Source organism: Mustelus asterias, chromosome 2 (genome assembly GCF_964213995.1).
Source record: "Mustelus asterias chromosome 2, sMusAst1.hap1.1, whole genome shotgun sequence".
NCBI classification, from domain to species: domain Eukaryota; kingdom Metazoa; phylum Chordata; class Chondrichthyes; order Carcharhiniformes; family Triakidae; genus Mustelus; species Mustelus asterias.
Window position 1 is genome coordinate 45,720,866 of NC_135802.1, and position 18,799 is coordinate 45,739,664.

Here is an 18,799-nt window from a genome sequence, read left to right on the forward strand (position 1 = left end):
TCATGCACCAGGACGCACAGATCCCTCTGCATCACAGACGGCACAGTGGTTAGCACTGCTGCCTTACAGCACCAGGGACCCAAGTTCAATTCCTTCCATTCCTGGCTTGGGTCACTGTCTGTGCGGAGTTTGCACATTCATCCTGTGTCTGCATGGGTTTCCTCTGGGTGCTCTGGTTCCCTCCCACAGTCTAAAAGACGTGCTGGTTAGGCCATGTTAAAATTCTCCTTCAGTGTACCCGAACAGCCGCCAGGTTGTAGCGACTAGGGGATTTTCACAGTGACTTCATTGCATTGGAAATGTAAGCCTACTTGTGACACTAATAAATAAACTTTAATCCTCAGAGCTCTGCAATCTCTCACCATTTAAGTAATAAACTTTTTTGTTCTTCCTGCCAAATTGGACAATTTCACATTTTCCCACATTATATTCCATTTGCCAGATCTTTACCCACTCACTTAACCTATGTATATCTTTTTGCAGCCTCTTCACAACTTAACTCTCCTACCTATCTTTGTGTCATCAGCAACTTTGGCAACTGTTCCCTCAATCCCTTCATCCAAGTCATTTATATAAATTGTAAATGGTTGAGGCCTCAGCACTGATCCCTGTTGCACACTACACATTACAACTTGCCAACCTGAAAAACACCCATTGTTGCTTACTCTCTGCTTCCTGTTAACTAGCCAATCATATGCCAATATGTTACCCCCTCTAACATAACATTCAACGTTTCTGACTGGAAATAGCAGTTTCTGTTAACAATGGGTCCACTGAAAGTAATTTTTACGCCAAAATGTTGACGAGGTTCACTGAGGAGAACTGAAACTTTAGTAGACTGAGAGAGATGCAATCCAGATATACTCCCTTCATGTTATATGAGCAAGTGGTTGAACTCAGCAAAGTCTATGGGCCCCGATGACATTCCATCTGTAGTGCTGAAGCCATGGGCCGGAATTTTACCGCCCTGGCCGCCATGGAAATCGATGCGGGTGAGAGGCAGACCATTGAAAGGTCTATTGACCTCAGGTGGGATTTTACGGTTTTGGGACGGGCGAGGCCATAAAATCCCGCCTATGTGTCCCAGAACTAGCTGCGTCTCTGGCTGAACTGTTCCAGTACAGCTCCAACAATGGCATTTACCCAACAATGTGGATAATTGCTCAGGTATGTCCCTTTTAAAAATGCAGGAAAAATCTAATCTGCACAATCCTCAATCAGCCCCATCAGCCTATTCTCAATCATCAGCAAAGTGATGGAAGTCGTGGTCAAGTGTTCTGCCAAGCAGCACCTACTCAACAATGATCTGCTCACCTTGCATGCAGCAAAATGTGGCCAGAATTTCAGTTTGGGCTGATACGTGCCAAGTAACATTCATGCTACACAAGTGCCAGGCAATGGTCATCTCCAATAAGAGAGAATCTAACCACCACCTGCTGACATTCAACAACATTGCCATTGCTGAAAACCCCACCTTTAACAGCCTGAGAGTTACCATTGACCAGAAGCTTAATAAGAAGTCTCACAACACCAGGTTAAAGTCCAACAGGTTTATTTGGTAGCACGAGCTTTCGTGCGAACAAAGGGGCAGCGCTCTGAAAGCTCATGCTACCAAATAAACCTGTTGGACTTTAACCTGGTGTTGTGAGACTTCTTACTGTGCCCAGCCCAGTCCAACACCGGCAACTCCACAGCATTACAAATACTATGGCTACAAGAGCAGGTGAAAAGCTGGGAATTCTGTGACGAGTAACTTCCCTCCCAATTCCTGAAAGGAAGTCCACAATCTACAAAAACAATTCAGGAGTGGGATGAAATCCTCCCCATCAAGAAGCTCAATGCCATGCCAGAGAAAGGAACCCACTTAATTGGCACACCATTCACCACCTTAAATATTCACGCCCTCCACCATCGATGCACAGTGGCCACCATGTGTACCACCCACAAGATGAACTGCAGCAACTTGCCAAGGAGGACTTTGACAGCACCTCTCAAACCCACAACCTCTAACACCTAGAAAGACAGGGCAGCTGAAACATGGTAACACCACCACCTGCAAGTTCCCCTCCAAGTCACACACCATCCTGACTTGGAACTATATAACTGTTCCTTCACTGTTGTTGGGTCGAAATCCTGAAAGTCTCTGCCTGGCAGCACTTCAGGACAAAATAGTAACTGCATTGTGTTAAACAAATACTTCATTACATGATGCTGACTGTGATAATTGTGCCCATAATAGACAGTCCAGCTCTCATGTATTCTGTCAAACCTGTTTATCATAGATTACACACAGTCATACTCTGTTAACCTGCTGTTGGAAATAATGTTATTTCACCTTGGCTAATACAAAACACTGATTCATGTCTGGCACTCAAGGACATTTCTTCAGTCAGAAAACAGTTTTAAAAACTTGACCTTGGTTTCATCCCTGTTAGTCAATGTAGCCAAGGAGCATAAAGTTCAGAGCGGACTTTGTGTTAACACCCACATATTCTCCCTCAATTACTTATTTTGAAAAGTTTATTAAAGCGAAGCATTGTACTTAAAATAAAAGTCATAAAATAAAAGGGAGGGACATTCATGGAAATAATTATTGGAATGGATGAGGGATTGTGCTTAATTCCCTTAATGATTAATGTTTATAATGAACATATAACAGTATATGTAAAGTAATGTATTATTTCCAAAGCCAGTGCTGTGCTAGTAAGAGGATTGTGGTGAATACTTGTGACCATCCAGTTTTCATTACTTAGGTATGTATATGACTGACAGGGGGCAAGATTGTCTCATTTATTGTACATAGCAAAGTTATTATTGCATGTTTGTATGAAGAACACATTTACGTTCGTGCTAAATGTAATGAATACAGGAGATCATCCTCTAAAGCTGGGAAGATTTATTGTTACAACTCCAAACTTTAACCTTGAAAAACAGAAGAAATTCCATACGAAATAGATTTGCTAAGAAACAGCAGATTGAATTTAATGGATACTAACTGATCTTCTGTATCCTTGTTCATGGGGCCAGTTGCATGGCTGTGAGATTTTATTGTGATCCCATTCCAAGATGAGGAAGCCAAGCAGAGCAGGGGGTCATGAGTGGAGCACGGGGTGGGGGAGGGGGACCCAAGCGAGTAGTGGGATACAGTGTTCTGAAAGTAAAATCACACAAGTTCTTGAAAGATGTAGGATTTGACTAGTTTAACAGCACATGGGGCATGGAGAAACGTGATGGCAGTCATTGCGAGAAAATATTTCTCTCTGCTCAGTCTCATTTCCCAGTCAGTAATGTGAGGGAAAAGTTTTTTTTGATAAAGTTAGCTTCATGTCTTTAAAGGGCGAGCACAGTATCCCATCTGAATATCAGAACTGCTACAATTTCTGCTGGGTTTTGGGCTAATGCCCTATTCACAAGCTGAATTGGAAACTCACCTGTTGCTTTAGAAATCAGGCTGGGGCCATTGTTAAAGTTAAAGTTTATTTATTAGTCACAAATAAGCTTACATTAACACTGCAATGAAGTTACTGTGAAAATCCCCTGGTTGCCACACTCCGACACCTGTTTGGGCACACTGAGTGAGAATTTAGCATGGCCAACACACCTAACCAGCACGTCTTTTGGATTGTGGGAGGAAACCGGAGCATCCGGAGGAAACCCATGCAGATACTGGGAGAATGTGCAGACTTCGCACAGATAATGACCCGAGCTGGGAATTGAACTGGGTCCCTGGTGCTGTGAGGCAGCAGTGCTAATTATTCTCCAGCTTCATGAGCACGCTGCCAGTTCACTTTCTATGGCAGCTCAAAACACTCAGGTAAGTGTGGGGAGGGAATCTACGGGAAAGTTTCATGAGAGTATTGATAGGAAAAGAGACCCGGGTTACAGGTACACAGGTCACTGAAAGTGGCAATGCAGGTGGAGAAGGTAGTCAAGAAGACATACGGCATGCTTGCCTTCATCAGCCGGGGCACTGAGTTTCAAAATTGGCAAGTCATGTTGCAGCTTTATAGAACCTTAATTAGGCCGCACTTGGAATATAGTGTTCAACTCTGGTCCCCACACTATCAGAAGAATGTGGAGGCTTTAGAGAGGATACAGAAAAGATTTACCAGGATGTTGCCTGGTATGGAGGGCATTAGCTATGAGGAGAGATTGGAGAAACTTGGTTTGTTCTTACTGGAATGACGGAAGTTGAGGGGAGACCTGATAGAAGTCTACAAGATTATGAGAGGCATGGACAGAGTGGATAGTCAGAAGCTTTTTCCCAGGGTGGAAGTGTCAATTACTAGGGGGCACAGGTTTAAGGTGCGAGGGGCAAGGTTTAAAGGAGATGTATGAGGCAGATGTTTTACACAGAGAGGGTGGTGGATGCCTGGAACTCGTTGCCGGGGGAGGTAGTGGAAGGCGATACGGTAGTGACTTTTAAGGGGCATCGTGACAAATACATGAATAGGATGGGAATAGAGGGATATGGTCCCCGGAAGAGTAGGGGGTTTTAGTTCAGTCGGGCAGCATGGTCAGTGCAGGCTTGGAGGGCCAGAGGGCCTGTTCCTGTGCTGTAATTTTCTTTGTTCTTTGAAAGAGCAGAGGGAAGGCCAAGGGAAGGACATCAAACTTTCCTTACAGGCCTCAGAGCAATGCTCCTGATTCTCCACACTTCCCAAAGGAATGGATCCGAGTGGGGTAGTGAGGGTGAGTAAAGCGACCTGGATGCATTTAACTCCCACCCATCGGGTTTCTGCGGGTTGGCTCAGATTAAAATGACTCCTTCCTGTTCCTAATCCCCACCTGACCAGTACTGAGGAGGCAAAGGCCTAACTTCTTAAAATATGCGGTGGCTTTGAGAGGCATTGGCTGCCTAGCCTCAGCAGCCCATATCGGAGACTCACGTGTACAACACGAACGATTTGCTGTCTGAATCAATATGTGGAGAATTGTGACCGACACACCTACGAGTTTCTAACATACGACTGCAGCAAACGATGCCACCAACGCACACTTGGAATGCTGCATTCCGGTAATTAACAGAGGAAACTGGCCTGCTTTAATTCACCAAGTACCTGCAGCTGGCGATCCTGCTCTGATTAAAGCTACCTTAGTATTCTTCCGTCTGGACAGCTGGTGTATTGTCCACAACATGTCCTTTTATATCATCCATGAGGCTATACCTTGGTGTACTTTCTAAAGAAAAGGAGGTGCAGCTTCAGCAGGGCCTGCACACTGCGATGATACTAGCCTCAACCCTGCTTGCCATTTACAATGCCACATTATCCTCAGGTCGGCCAGCCTAAAAAAACGTGTCCTGGGCTGCATTACCAAGGATACGAGTGCCTGCAGGGTTTTGTCTGTGAAATATGTTTTGAGTTGTTGTTTAACAGCTGCCATTGCCGACAGGTAATTGCTTGCTGCTCAGCTGTTGTAATGAACTTTCAGCCTTTAAATACTGGTTAAGTGCCTAATAATTGCTACTTAGGAGCACTCATTGTGCAAACATTGGCTGCAGAAAAGTTCATAAGCTGTGCCAGAATGGGTCATGCTGGAAGCACTCTTACACAGAGTAGGAAGTAGCGAAAAGTTTCTGACTGGAAATAGCAATTTCAGTTAGTAATGGGGTCAATGCATTTCTCATGCCCTGAAAGTAATTTTTACGCCAAAATTATGAAGAGGTTCATTGAAGAGAACTGAAATTATAGTAATCTGAGAGAGGTAGTCTGAGAGAGGTGGAGGCCAGACTTGTTGAATGTTGATTGCATAGGCAGAGTAAATTCAACAGGTTATTGAATGTTAACTCTGATCGTAGGATTAGAGAGCAAATACAAAATGATCAAGCGTCAATTATTGGATAATAGATCAAGTGAACTCCGTTATGGGTTTTCTATCCTTACCCTCCAGTTTTCCTCCACCTCCCCAGGTTTTTTTTATTCTGTGGGCGTCGCTGGCTAGGTCACCAATTTTATAGCCCGACCCCAATTGCTCTTAAGAAGATGGTGGTGAGCCGTCTTCTTGAAATGTTGCAGTCCATGTGTTGTCGGTACACCCACAGTGCAGTTTGGGAGGGAATTCTAGGATTTTGATCCAGCAACAGTGAAGGAACAGCAATATCGGCCAAAATTCTCCGGTCATTCACACTGTCGGGATTCCCTGGTGCTCCGTCCGGCAGGTTCCCCAGCCTCAATGGGAATTCCTACCGCCGAGAAAAACACTGAAGGGTGACTGGAGAATCCCATCCATAGTTTCAACTCAGGATGGTACATGACTTGGAGGGGAACTTGTAGATGGTGGGTGTTCCCATGTGTCTGCTGGTCTTGTCTTTGCAGGTGGTGTTGAAGGAGTCTTGGTGAGTTGCTGCAGTGCATCTTGTAGATGGTACGCACTGTTGCCACTGCATGTTGGGAGGAAGTGAATGTTTATAGTAGTGGATGAGGTGCCGATCCTGTTTTGTCCTGGATAGTGTCGCACTTCTAGTGTGTTGGTGGAGCGGCACTCATCTCAGATGATTATTTAGTGTGCGAGCACAAAGATGAAAACTGAACTAAGAATTACTCCTGCACAGAAGCATGATGTAGTGAGTATACAAGACCAAAGATAGCAATATCTACTGAAGAAAAACTCTGACTAAAAGCTAGATTGAAGTTACAAAAGATATTGGCCGGAATTCTCTGACCTTGCCAGTGGTTGGGATTCTCCGGTTCTGCTGCAGTGAATGGGTTTTGATTGACTGCCAACTTCTCCGTCCTCACAGACAGCAGTGATGGGGTGAACGAGATCAGAGAATTCTGGCCATAAACTCTTCACAGTGCTTCCAAACATTACATATGACAGTGGTTTTAATCATTTTACATTCAGTGAAGCTGCCCATGCAGTGCTGTCATGTTGTTGGAATTGAAGGAAACTACAAAGCATAATTTAGATTTAATTGTTAACATGGATGTCAAGGATTTTCAACTATTTTTCATATTTTTTGTTGCTAGTTGATGTTCCTCAGATGAAATAAGTTTGGGGGAGTTTTTGACTTCAAATTTAACCTGGTGCGCTACCTTGATGTTCCTAACCCTCAAACTATGAAGCAATGGAATGAAACAATTCTCCTGGAATTCCCTCCCTAAAGGCATTGTGGGTCAACCCACAGCACGTGGACTACAGCAATTTAAAAAGGCAGCTCACCATCATCTTCTCAAGGGCAACTAGGGATCGGCAATAAATGCTGGCCAGCCAGCGACGTCCATGTCCCACGAATGAACAAAAAACAAACATTATATACCTTTATAATAACTCCAGGAGTCAGCTATAAAGGAACTGCTTTATTACACAAAATAAAGTAAAAGACAAAACACCCTGTGATGAACACAACCGTTCTCATCCAGACTAAGGAATAACGGACCCACTCAGGGGTCTGCTTTAAATATGGCTCAGTATACGAGCTCCACCTGATTAGTAAATTATCTATCCCCAGGAACCTCGTATTCAACGATTCCTACAGGGCGATCAATCAAAGATTCCCCATGCAAGTCATGGGGGTTATCACAACCTTAGACTTTATCATTGTACTGCCAAAAGAGTAGGCTTATGTATTTCCTCTTGTTCTTTCTAATCAGAGTGCTCATTATTAAGCAATGGAATGAAACACTTCTCCATTTTTTGGACCAAGTGTCCGAGGAAAGTAATCTGAGATCAGGACTTGAAGAGGACAAATACAGAGTAAACTCAGGAGAGCACATTCTTCTGCGCTACTTTATATCTTGGTGCCCCTTATGTCAGTCATCATCATAGCCTTTTTGAGAAAGTTGTTGGATTTGAAATTGCTGGGCATGACAGTGTGCGACAAGAGTGTAAATTAGGCAAAGGAAAAGAGAGCTCTGACGAAGGGTCATCCTGACTCGAAACATTGGCTCTATTCTCTCTCCATGGATGCTGTCAGAGCTGCTGAGTTTTTCCAGCATTTTCTGTTTTTGGAATGGAAAAGAGAATTGGATGAGATGCAGATTGACTCTCTCCCTTTCATGCTACCACAGGAGTCCAATTTCATCCCCTTGAACTTTTAAATACATCCTTCCTTGCATATGGCAACATTGGATGCCACCCCTTCTTCACCACTCTGTCCACCTGTGACTCCACTTTTAAGGGGCTATGAACCTGTACCCCTAGACCTCTTTGTTCTACATCTCTGCCCAACGCCCTACCATTAACTGAGTAAGTCCTGCCCTGGTTTGATCGACCAAAATGCATCACCTCGCATTTATCTAAATTAAACTCCATCTGCCATTCGTCAGCCCAAAGAGCGAATGTAACTTGATTGGAAAGTCTAGGTTCTTCTAGTTTGCCTTTGGGCTGTCACAGCAATTGTATTCTTTATGTTTTAGTCCAATGACAATGGCTGGAAAATCGCACACAATCCACCAATGATTTTCTTGTGCCTTGTTGGCAGTATACAAGACCTTGTTGGTCTTACTTGGTCTCAGGAAAATTTCATTTCCAAACCAAACCCCTCACACTCTCCTTTTGTAAAAAAGTAACTAGCATCTCAGTAACATTTCTTTCCATTCCACCCAAATCTGTCTCTTGTCATTTTATAGATCTGCCGGCTTGTTCAAACTGTCTACGACCAAGAACATTTCTCCAGTTGATCCTTTACTATTTTGAAAAGCTCAGTCATACCTCCTATCAGTTTTCTCTTGTCCAACGAAATGTTGAGTTCTCTGAGCCTATCCTCAGATGTATTATTTTGCAGTTTCTCTATTAGTCCTCTTGTTCTTCCCTGTGACTTTTCCAGTTACATTTTTCGTGACGTTTGTGTTGCAAAACTACGCCAAGTTTTATATAGTACCAGTGTGGCCACTTTGGTCAACATTCTGACCATAAAAAAATGTGATGTTGCAATCCCTGAAATTCTATCAGGATTATTCCTTCCAGGAAGCTCCATTGCTGATGCCAGTGGACTTTCTGGGTTCAGGGAAGGTTCGCGGTTCCGCATGGCCCGATAAGGACCTCAGTACTAAGAGATGTATTACTGGGGTGGGAGGGTGGGTGGTTCTGAGGTAACTTCCTCTTTCTCGCTGGGCCTCAGTTTCTCTTGTCTCAGTATGAGGGTGCTTTCCAACAACCAGGTTCCAATTTCAAAATTGGATTGGAAATAAAGGTTCTGAATTGGGGCAAGGCCGATTTTACAATAATAAGACGGATCTGACCAAAGTGGACTGGGAGCAGTTACTTGTTGGAAAATCCAAACCAGCACAGTGGGAGTCATTCAAAAAGAAAATAGAGTACAAATCCAACATGTTCCCCTGTAAAGGTAAAAGGTAGAACCAAAAAATCCAGCAAATCCTGGATGTCATGGGAAATAAAGAATTGGATAATGGGAAAAGGGAAGGCTTATGCCAGATACAGGGGGCTGGAAACAGTGGATGCCTCAGAGAAGTATAGAAAGTACATGGGAGTTTTAAAAAAATAAATCAGGAGAGCGAAGAGGGGGCATGATAAACACTGGCAAGCAAACTAAAGGAAAATCCTAAGGTGTTTTATAAGTATGTTAAGGGCAAGCAAGTAACCAGGGAAAGACTAGGCCTCATTAGGGACCAAAGTGGCAACCTGTGTGTGGAGCTAAAAGACATAGGTGAGGTATTAAATGAGTATTTTGCATTTGTGTTCACTATGGAGAAGGATGATATAGGTATAGAAATCAGGGAGGGGGGGGAAACTGTGATATAATTGAACAAATTAGCATTGAGAGGGAGGAGGTGTTAAATGGTTTTAGTGGGTTTAAAAGTGGATAAATACCCAGGCCCAGATGAGATGTATCTAGGCTGCTGTGGGCGACAAGGCAGGAGATTACAGGGGCTCTGACGTTGGTTGTCAAATCCTCTCTGGCCACAGGAGAGGTGCCTGAGGACTGGAGGACAGCTAATACAATATCATTATTCAAGAAGGGAAATAGGGAAAAAACAGGTAATTACAGGCCAGTGAGTCTAACATCAGTGGTAGAGAATTATTAGAAAAGTTCTGAGGGACTAATCTCCACTTGGAAAGGCAAGAATTAATCAAGGATAGTCAGCATTACTTTGTCAGGGGGAGATCATGTCTAACAAATTTGATTGAATTTTTCGATGAGGTGATTGGGTGTGTAGATTATCAGACATAGGCATAAGATAAGGGCAGTCCAGTTGATGTAGCCTACATGGACTTCAATAAGGTTTTTGACAAGGTCCCGCATGGGAGACTGATCAAGAAGTTAAGAGCCAATTGGCAAATTGAATCCAAAATTGGCTTAGCGGCAGGAGACAGTGGGTATTGGTTGAACGTTGCTTTTATGACTGGAAGCCTGTGTCCAGTGGTGTGCACAGTAAGAAGTTTAACAACACCAGGTTAAAGTCCAACAGGTTTATTTGGTAGCACAAGCCACACAAGCTTTCGGAGCTCCAAGCCCCTTCTTCAGGTGAGCCACAGGGATCGGTACCAGGTCCCTGTTGTTTGTAATGTACATTAATGATCTCAGCGTGAATGTAGGAAGTATGATCAATAAGTTCATACATGATCAAAAATTGGAGGTGTGGTAAATAGTGAGGAGGAAAGCCTAGATTACAGAATGACATATTTAAGCTGGTCAGATGGGCATAACAGTGGCAAATAGAATTTAACCCTGATAAGTGTGAGGTGATGTATTTTGGGGGGACTAACAAGGCAAGGAAATATACAATGAACGATAGGACGCTAAGTGGTACAGGGGGACCTTGAGGTGCATGTCCATAGGTCCCTGAAGGCAGCAGGACAAGTAGATAAGATGGTTAAGAAGGTATATGGGATACTTACCTTTATTAGCTGAAGCACAGACTATAAGAGCAGGGAGGTTATGATGCAGCTGTATAAAACGGTCGTTAGGCCACAGCTAGAATAGTGTGTGCAATTCTGCTTACCACAACACAGGAAGGATGCGATTGCAATAGAAAGGGTGCAGAGGAGATTCACCAGGATGTTGCCTGGGCTGAAGCATTTCAGCTGTGTAGAGAGCTGGTTAGGCTGGGGTTCGGACCTGATTGAGGTGTACAAAATTATGAAGCAAATAGATGGTGTAGATAGGAAGAAACATTTCCCCTTAGTTGAGAGGTCAATAAGCAGGGGGCATAGATTTAAGGTAATGGATTGGGGATTTGAGGAAACACTTTTTCACTTAGAAGGTGATGGGAATCTGGAACTCACTGCCTGAAAGGGCAGTAGAGACAGGAACCCTTACAACATTTAAGAAGCATTTAGATGAGCACTTTAAATGCGTTAGCAGACAAGGCTTTGGACCAATTGCTGGGAAAATGGGATTAGAATAGATAGGTACTTGATGGTCAGCACAGACACGATGGGCCGAAGGGCCTCTCTCTCTGTGCTGTAAAACTCTATGACTCTCTGATTTTGGTGAATGAGAGGGAGATTTCAAGCAGGCCTAATTTTGCTTTGATGGGAGGCAGTATCTTCAGATTTTACTGCTGGGGGAGTGATCTCATTCATCAAAGCTACAGGTATCAAGCTAGATTGCACTGATTTGATTCTTGAGGTACTGTGCAAACATCGTCAAAAATGACTCCAGAACAATATGCGGCTGTTATAACGGGTGGTGCAGGATTAGGTTCAAGGGACTTTAATAAAGGAATTAAACTAGTGAACAGGGAAGGGAGTTTTGAGAAAATGGAAGATCCCTTCAGGCAAGGGAAGGTTTTCATACACGTGGTGAGTTCAATCTCCTAAAGATTACATCAGGTCGGGACCCTAACATCATCTTGCCCTTTTGTGGGTTTCTATAGGGCAGGATTGCAGGCAACCAGGGACGTCCCTTGGATATATCGAGTAAATCATTCAGAAATCAATGAAGAACTGGATTTAACCCTTTACTGGGTTTCCCAGCAGGACACGTATTTCCCGGTCAGACAGCAATTTGCCAGGTTCACTGAAGTTAGTGCACAGAGGGAAGAGTTTCTCCAGTGAAACTGACAGGCAAGGCTTTGATCAGTTGCATTGAAAAGCTCCATTCATGGCCATTGAGAAACCGTTGCTCAAAGCATTTCCACCCTCAGAGAGTGCTGTCAACTTCTTGCATGACATGTCACCTGTAAAGGGAATCACTGACCTACAGGTGGACTTCCCTGTTACCTGGCTTTGCCATAACACGGGAGCACCTTGCAACTCTGATCATTGAATCATAGCATTGTTACAACATAGAAGGAAACTATTTAGCCCATCGTATCTGTGCTAAACCTATGCAACCTATAGATTGTCCCACTCCCCTGTCCTTGAGGGACAAGAGAGGCCACACCACTGCCAACAGCTCTAGCAGCAGCACAGGCAACATTAGCCACAGCACTAACTGCCTTCTCTTCAGCCACATGGTCCTCCACAGGAGAGAGAGGATGATTCACTGGGATCTGGGAGGTGGACTTCCAGTGCAGGGTCCACAAGCAGAGAATCAGCTCTCTCGACATACCTGCACACAAGTACCTCACAAAGATTAGGCATTTGTGGTAGATCACTGCTGACATCTGCAGCCTCTCGGGACAGGAACTCTTTCCCAGTGGCACAGAAGGTGTTTGTCCCTGGTCCGGAGAATCTCCCCTCATCTGCACACCAGCCTCCATCCTGGGTCTCCAGCTTTTGCCAAGGTTGTGTGCACTCTTCTCCTGCAAGAAGAGAAAGCAGAGAGGTATGAATGTGTGCAATGATTTGTGTAGCGAGGTGGGAAGGATGACACTTGGTGAGGCATGGGTGCGTATTTATTGTTCAAATTGGGGTGTGAGGTACCTGGAGAGGGAGAGGAATGAATGGAGCCGGATGCTATGTTGGCCTGAGGAGTATTACGCAGGAAGATGCTGAGCAGGTCAGAGTCACACCACTCAGTGTTCCTGAATCCTGGATCCTCTTTGTGCACTGTTTCAGGGTTGGAGGGCCAACACTTCTGCAGTTGACTTCCTTGACCACTTACCTACTCAATTGGACAGGTTTTCCTCTTTCTTCTGTACTCAGAAGTGAGCTTGCCTCACTGCAAACCCTTAGATCCCAAAGCAGGGCATTCAGCTAAGTGTGAGATTCCTGAGCAGCAGCCTTCCCAGGTCTCTCTCTCCATTCCTGTGATTGCTGCAGCCTCACTACCCCAGTGTTGTTAAATCCTTGTAACCCATGCCGTGCTCCCTATAATTCAAACAGATTGGATCCATCATACTGACTGCCCTCTCTGATTTTTTAAAATTATTCATTTGTTGGACATGGGTGTCGCCGGCTAGGCCAGCATTTATTGCCTATCACTAGTTGCTCTTGAGAAGGTGGAGATGAGCTACCTTCTTGAATCACTGCAGTCCACGTGCTGTGGGTTGACCCAAATGGTCAGAATATTAATGCCGTGGCTTTCTTAAGGAGTCTCAACAAAGTCCGCACCTTTGCCATTTGGGTCCCTGACCTGCAAATGGGGGTCCTACTATTCCCAAAGGATTAAGTCTGGAAAATTCCACCCACTGGAAGGTTGGACCAGCTATTTGGCGAACTATGTGGGGTAGGGAGAGAACAGCTGTTTTGGGCACTTTGAGAGACTGTCTGGGAACCATTGTCATTTTGGCAGAATCGGAAGGCAGCAGGAAACTACTTTATGAAACAGATTTTAAATTTTCTCTTCAGCATTTCCTTAGCTCCCGTCATGAAGCCCGAGCGACAGATCACAGCCCGTGGCATATCCCCACCCAGTGGTAAGAGCTGACAATAGCATGGAGAATCACAGCAGTATTTCTTTGCATTTCCCTTTATTTACTCTCCCTATATACAAGTCAATTATGAAGCATTAGGCTGTCACATAATGTTAGTTTAAAAGTAGGATGCTTAATTACCTTGGAAATCTTTTATCTCAGCGCCATCTACAGGCATATTTTTACAATGAGTTTTCTCAGTGACTGGGACTATCTTCTTCAGGTTGGTGTTCCAGATCTACCTGTTTGTTTTTCAAAGTTGGACTCTTTTGCACAGTGGATTCCCAAGGAATTCCGGAGGCCAGAGTGAGCAGCATGTCATGTGAAATGCCAGCAGTGGGACTGGGCTGCTGTTAGAATACCCAAAGAGGTGGGCATGGCCTTAAGGGACAGAAGCCTTCTGAAGATGGCAGGATCTGTGACCTTGCAGGTTTCAGTGTAAGTTACTGGAGAACAAGCGGTCATCTATTTGGCCCTCTCCATAAATCCAGGATTGTTACATAGAATTCCCACAGTGCAGAAGGAGGCCATTCAGCCCATCGAGTCTGCACCAACTCTCCAAAAGAGCATCTTACCCAGGCCCACCCACCCCCCTCCCCCATATCCATATTCTCACGCATTTACCATGGCCAATCCACCTAACCTGCACATCTTTGGAGTGGCTTTGGTTCTGAGATAGACAGGCTGTGACAACCAATCTTGACAGAATTTCCCAGCAAGAACTCAAAGAGATATCATCAGAGAGGGTTCTCGGCCAAGAACAAGGAGGAAGATATTCAGGAACTAACTGCTGTATGCTGAAAATAATCTGAACATATTTCAAGTATCGTAACCACAGAACTAGTGAGGAAAAAGAATCTCCTCTCTCCCAAAACCTGCTGAGTCCACCTGAAAAAACAAACACAGTCCAATCAACTACAGAAACCATTGCTGCTGCTGAACTCAGTTCTTCAACTTCAACTCTTCACTCTCAAAGCTTCAACTCCAAACTATCATCTGAAAGGGCTGAACTGAATTCCAGCTTCCTAAGCATCTTTGTAACTCTTATCTGCATTTAATCCTTCTATGTACTCAATTATCATAGAATCCCTACAGTGCAGAAGGAGGCCATTTGGCCTATTGAGCCTGCACCAACAACAATCCCACCCAGGTCCTATCCCTGTAACTCCACATATTTACCCTCCTCGTCCCCCTGACACTAAGGGGCAATTTAGCATGGCCAATCAACTTAACCTGTACATCTTTGGACTGTGGGAGGAAGCCAGAGCACCCGGAGGAAACCCATGCAGACACGGGGAGAATGTGCAAACTCCACATAGACAGTGACCCGAGGCAGGAATTGAACCCGGGTCCCTGGTGCTGTGAGGCAGCAGTGCTAACCACTGTGCCACCGTGCTGCCTAAGTAACTCAATTATTTTTACTTAACTAACTTATGGCAGTAGTTTTATAATAGACAAACCTTTACCTTGTTTAAGACTAAAGCTTTCCTGCTGGTCATTTTTTAAAATTGAATTGCTCACAAATTAACAAGGAGGTTAGAAACACACGCACAAATTCTTATTTCTTGGACCACTTTGAGGAAATGAGTTTTACACGGTCAGGACAGTGGGATTAGTGAGGACAATCGCAACCAGCAATATCCACTCTAAATTTATTTTGTTGTACGTGGCCTGTTCATTTGAATGTGTGGTACCCTAAATTCTTTTGCTTGGACTTGGCCATGCATGTGCTGTAACCTGACAGGGACACCTTGTGAGTGGCCTGGATTGCTGGCTAATATGGCATAGTACTTTTTAATGCATTCTAAACTGTGGCAGAAGTGTTGGCAACCAACAGATACTAACTTAAGGTGGTTGGGAAAGAACCAGAGATGACATGAGGAAACCTTTGAAAAGGTTGCTATGATTTGGAATGTGGTGCTTGAAAGAGTGGACAAAGCAGATACGACAGTAACATTGAAAAAAGATCTGAAAAAATACTTTCGAAGAGCCAGCACAGGAAAAGTGGGCCAAATGTCCTCCTTCTGGGTTGCAAGATCCTCTAATAAATAATGAATGTTACAAGGTACAGTCCAAAGATCAGTGGGATTCCACTCATCACATTCCTTCACCCAGAATACTTTTACATTCACACAAACCCTTTGTTTTCCATCACTCATCGTACTGCTGCTAAGTCTGCTGGTTTTCGAGTCCAGTTTTCTCGAGGTACTGCATCAAAAGCTTTACTAAAATCCAAGTATGTAATATGTCCACTCTTCCCATGTTGATTGTTAATTTATCAAACAAAATCAGTTAAATTGCTCAATTATGACATCCCCTTTGTAAATTCCTACAAAGTTCTACCAATTTGCTTATTACCCCCAGGTGCTTTGTTGTTTTGTCTTTATTAATTGGTTCTAGAATTTGGCCTGGCACTGATGTGAGACTAACTAGTCTCTAGTTCTTGGCATCCCTCAGATCTCTTTTGAAAGAAGACACCGCTGTTCACGTTTTCCAGTGCCACAACATTTTGAACAGATTCCAAAATATTTTTGCCAGTGGCTCTGCCTTGAGGGCACTTAGGATCCGAGTATTCGTCCCATCCACCTCTGGTGCTCTTTCTCACTTAGAATTCATTCACCTATCCAACCACTGGTACAAACTCCTCAATCTGGGACACCCATTCTGCCAGTGCCAGTGTATTGTCTTTTTTAATCAAGGATTAAACATGTGTGCAATTTTTAACCCATGTCTACATCTTCCCTAACCGTGAGACCTGTTTCAAAAGCAGGAGATCCTGTATGTTTGCATTTCCCCCTCTTCCCCCACCCTGCCCAAAAAACTTTGAGAATAGAGCCAACGTTTTGAGTCAGGATGATCCTTCAAAGGCTCTATTCTTTCTTCACAGATGCTGTCAGACCTGCTGAGATTTTCCAGCATTTTTTGTTCTTGTTTCAGATTTCAGCATCTGCAGTATTTTGCCTTCATATTAAAGAATTTTGATATTGTCTTTGACTTATTGCCCCGACAAACAATGAGATCTCTTAAAGCATGGCTGCTTCACCCTCTGTCTTGCACTGTGCCTGAAGATTGTGAGTAGCCTTGACCTGTAAGAATAGCGCAGTAATGGAGATGATAGCAAGTGCTGGAATTTACCAAACTGCACTGGGTATGTTCTGACCTCTCTTCCTGTGCCAGACTTACTTACATTGTGTCTTTCTGACATGACGGTTTGATGGTGCCCTGTGAAGTGTTGAGATTGTGGGACTGTGTTTGGTGACAGTGATGGACAACCTCCGCTGAGCGTTGCAATTTCCTGTATGGAGCTGGGAAACCTGACAATTTTATGGCTAATATTTCTGATTTAAGCAATGTTGCATTTTTTCATTAACAAAATAAATGCCTATGATCGGAATTTTATTTTTTAGTGTCACAAGTAGGCTTACATTAACACTGCAATGAAGTTACTGTGAAAATCCCCTAGTTGTCACACTCCAGTGCCTGTTCGGGTACACTGAGGGAGAATTTAGCATGGCCAATGCACCTAACCAGCATGTCTTTCGGACTGTGGGAGGAAACCGGAGCACCTGGAGGAAACCCACGCAGACACGGGGAGAACATGCAGACTCTGCACAGACAGTGACCCAAGCTGGGAATCAAACCAGGTCCCTGGCGCTGTGAGGCAGCAGTGCTAACCACTGTGCCATCATGCCACTCATGGCATGTGATGTTTATGGACACAAATATAAGGTGTCATCTAAAATTCCTCACTGCAAAATTTGGTTCTGTGGTGCCACTGGTGCTGGTGGCATGGAAGTCAGGCATAGGAAAATTGTGGTGGAACTGCTTTTCATCACATTTTGCGTGGCCCGCTCAATGTGCCATGCTTCTAAGGAGACTACTGTGGGTGTGCCATGCTGTGTCTATGCCAGAAACATCCAGAGTGGGCAGATTGTGCCATTGAACAGTGACTAAGGTTTATTTGGTACCAAACCCTGGTCCTGTTAATGCCCTATCTTATACATGTCCAGCAGAACATGTGTTCAGCTGCGTGCAGGTCCCATCCGTAGTGTTACAAAGAACAAAGAAAATTACAGCACAGGAACAGGCCCTTCGGCCCTCCAAGCCTGCACCGACCATGCTGCCCAACTTAACTAAAACCCCCAACCCTTCCGAGGACCATATCCCTCCATTCCCATCCTATTCATATATTTGTCAAGATGCCCCTTAAAACTGACTATCATATCTGCTTCCACTACCTCCTCCGGCAGCGAGTTCTAGGCACCCTCTGTATAAAAAACCTGCTGTTTAAAGGCATCTGTATGGGACTTTCCAGTGAGGTGCTTTCAACCTTCTTGACTCTGAAGGTTTGGAAGCAGATAGTCTCCTAACACTAATAGGGGCTGCAGTTGCCTCTTGAGCTGCAGAACAAGGAAATGGAGCACAAGCAGCAGAGAGGGGTAACTGCACAGAGGAAAGAGGTGGAAAGCTCTCAGTATAATGCTGGGCACACCATGGTATTCAGGAAGCACTTCTCCTGCATTCAACTCAGCCAAGAGCTGAGGTGGCTACATTTCACCAAGGAGGGGGTCACCAAACTGTGCCAAATCTACTGTAAGAAGTCTCACAACACCAGGTTAAAGTCCAACAGGTTTATTTGGTAGCAAATACCATAAGCTTTCGGAGCAATGCTCCTTCGTCAGATGGAGTGGTCTCTGTTCTCAAACAGGGCACAGACACAGAAATCAAATTACAGAATACTGATTAGAATGCAAATCTCTACAGCCAGCTATGTCTTAAATGCACAGACAATGTGGGTGGAGGGAGCATTCAACACAGGTTAAAGAGATGTGTATTGTCTCCAGACAGTACAGCTTGTGAAATTGTGCAAGTCCAGGAGTCAAGCTGTGGGGGTTACTAATAATGTGACATAAATCCAACATCCCGGTTTAGACCGTCCTCATGTGTGCGAAACTTGGCTATCAGTTTCTGCTCAGTGACTCTGCGCTGTCGTGTGTCGTGAAGGCCGCCTTGGAGAACGCTTACCTGAAGATCCAAGGCTGAATGCCCGTGACTGCTGAAGTGCTCCCCCACAGGAAGAGAACAGTCTTGCC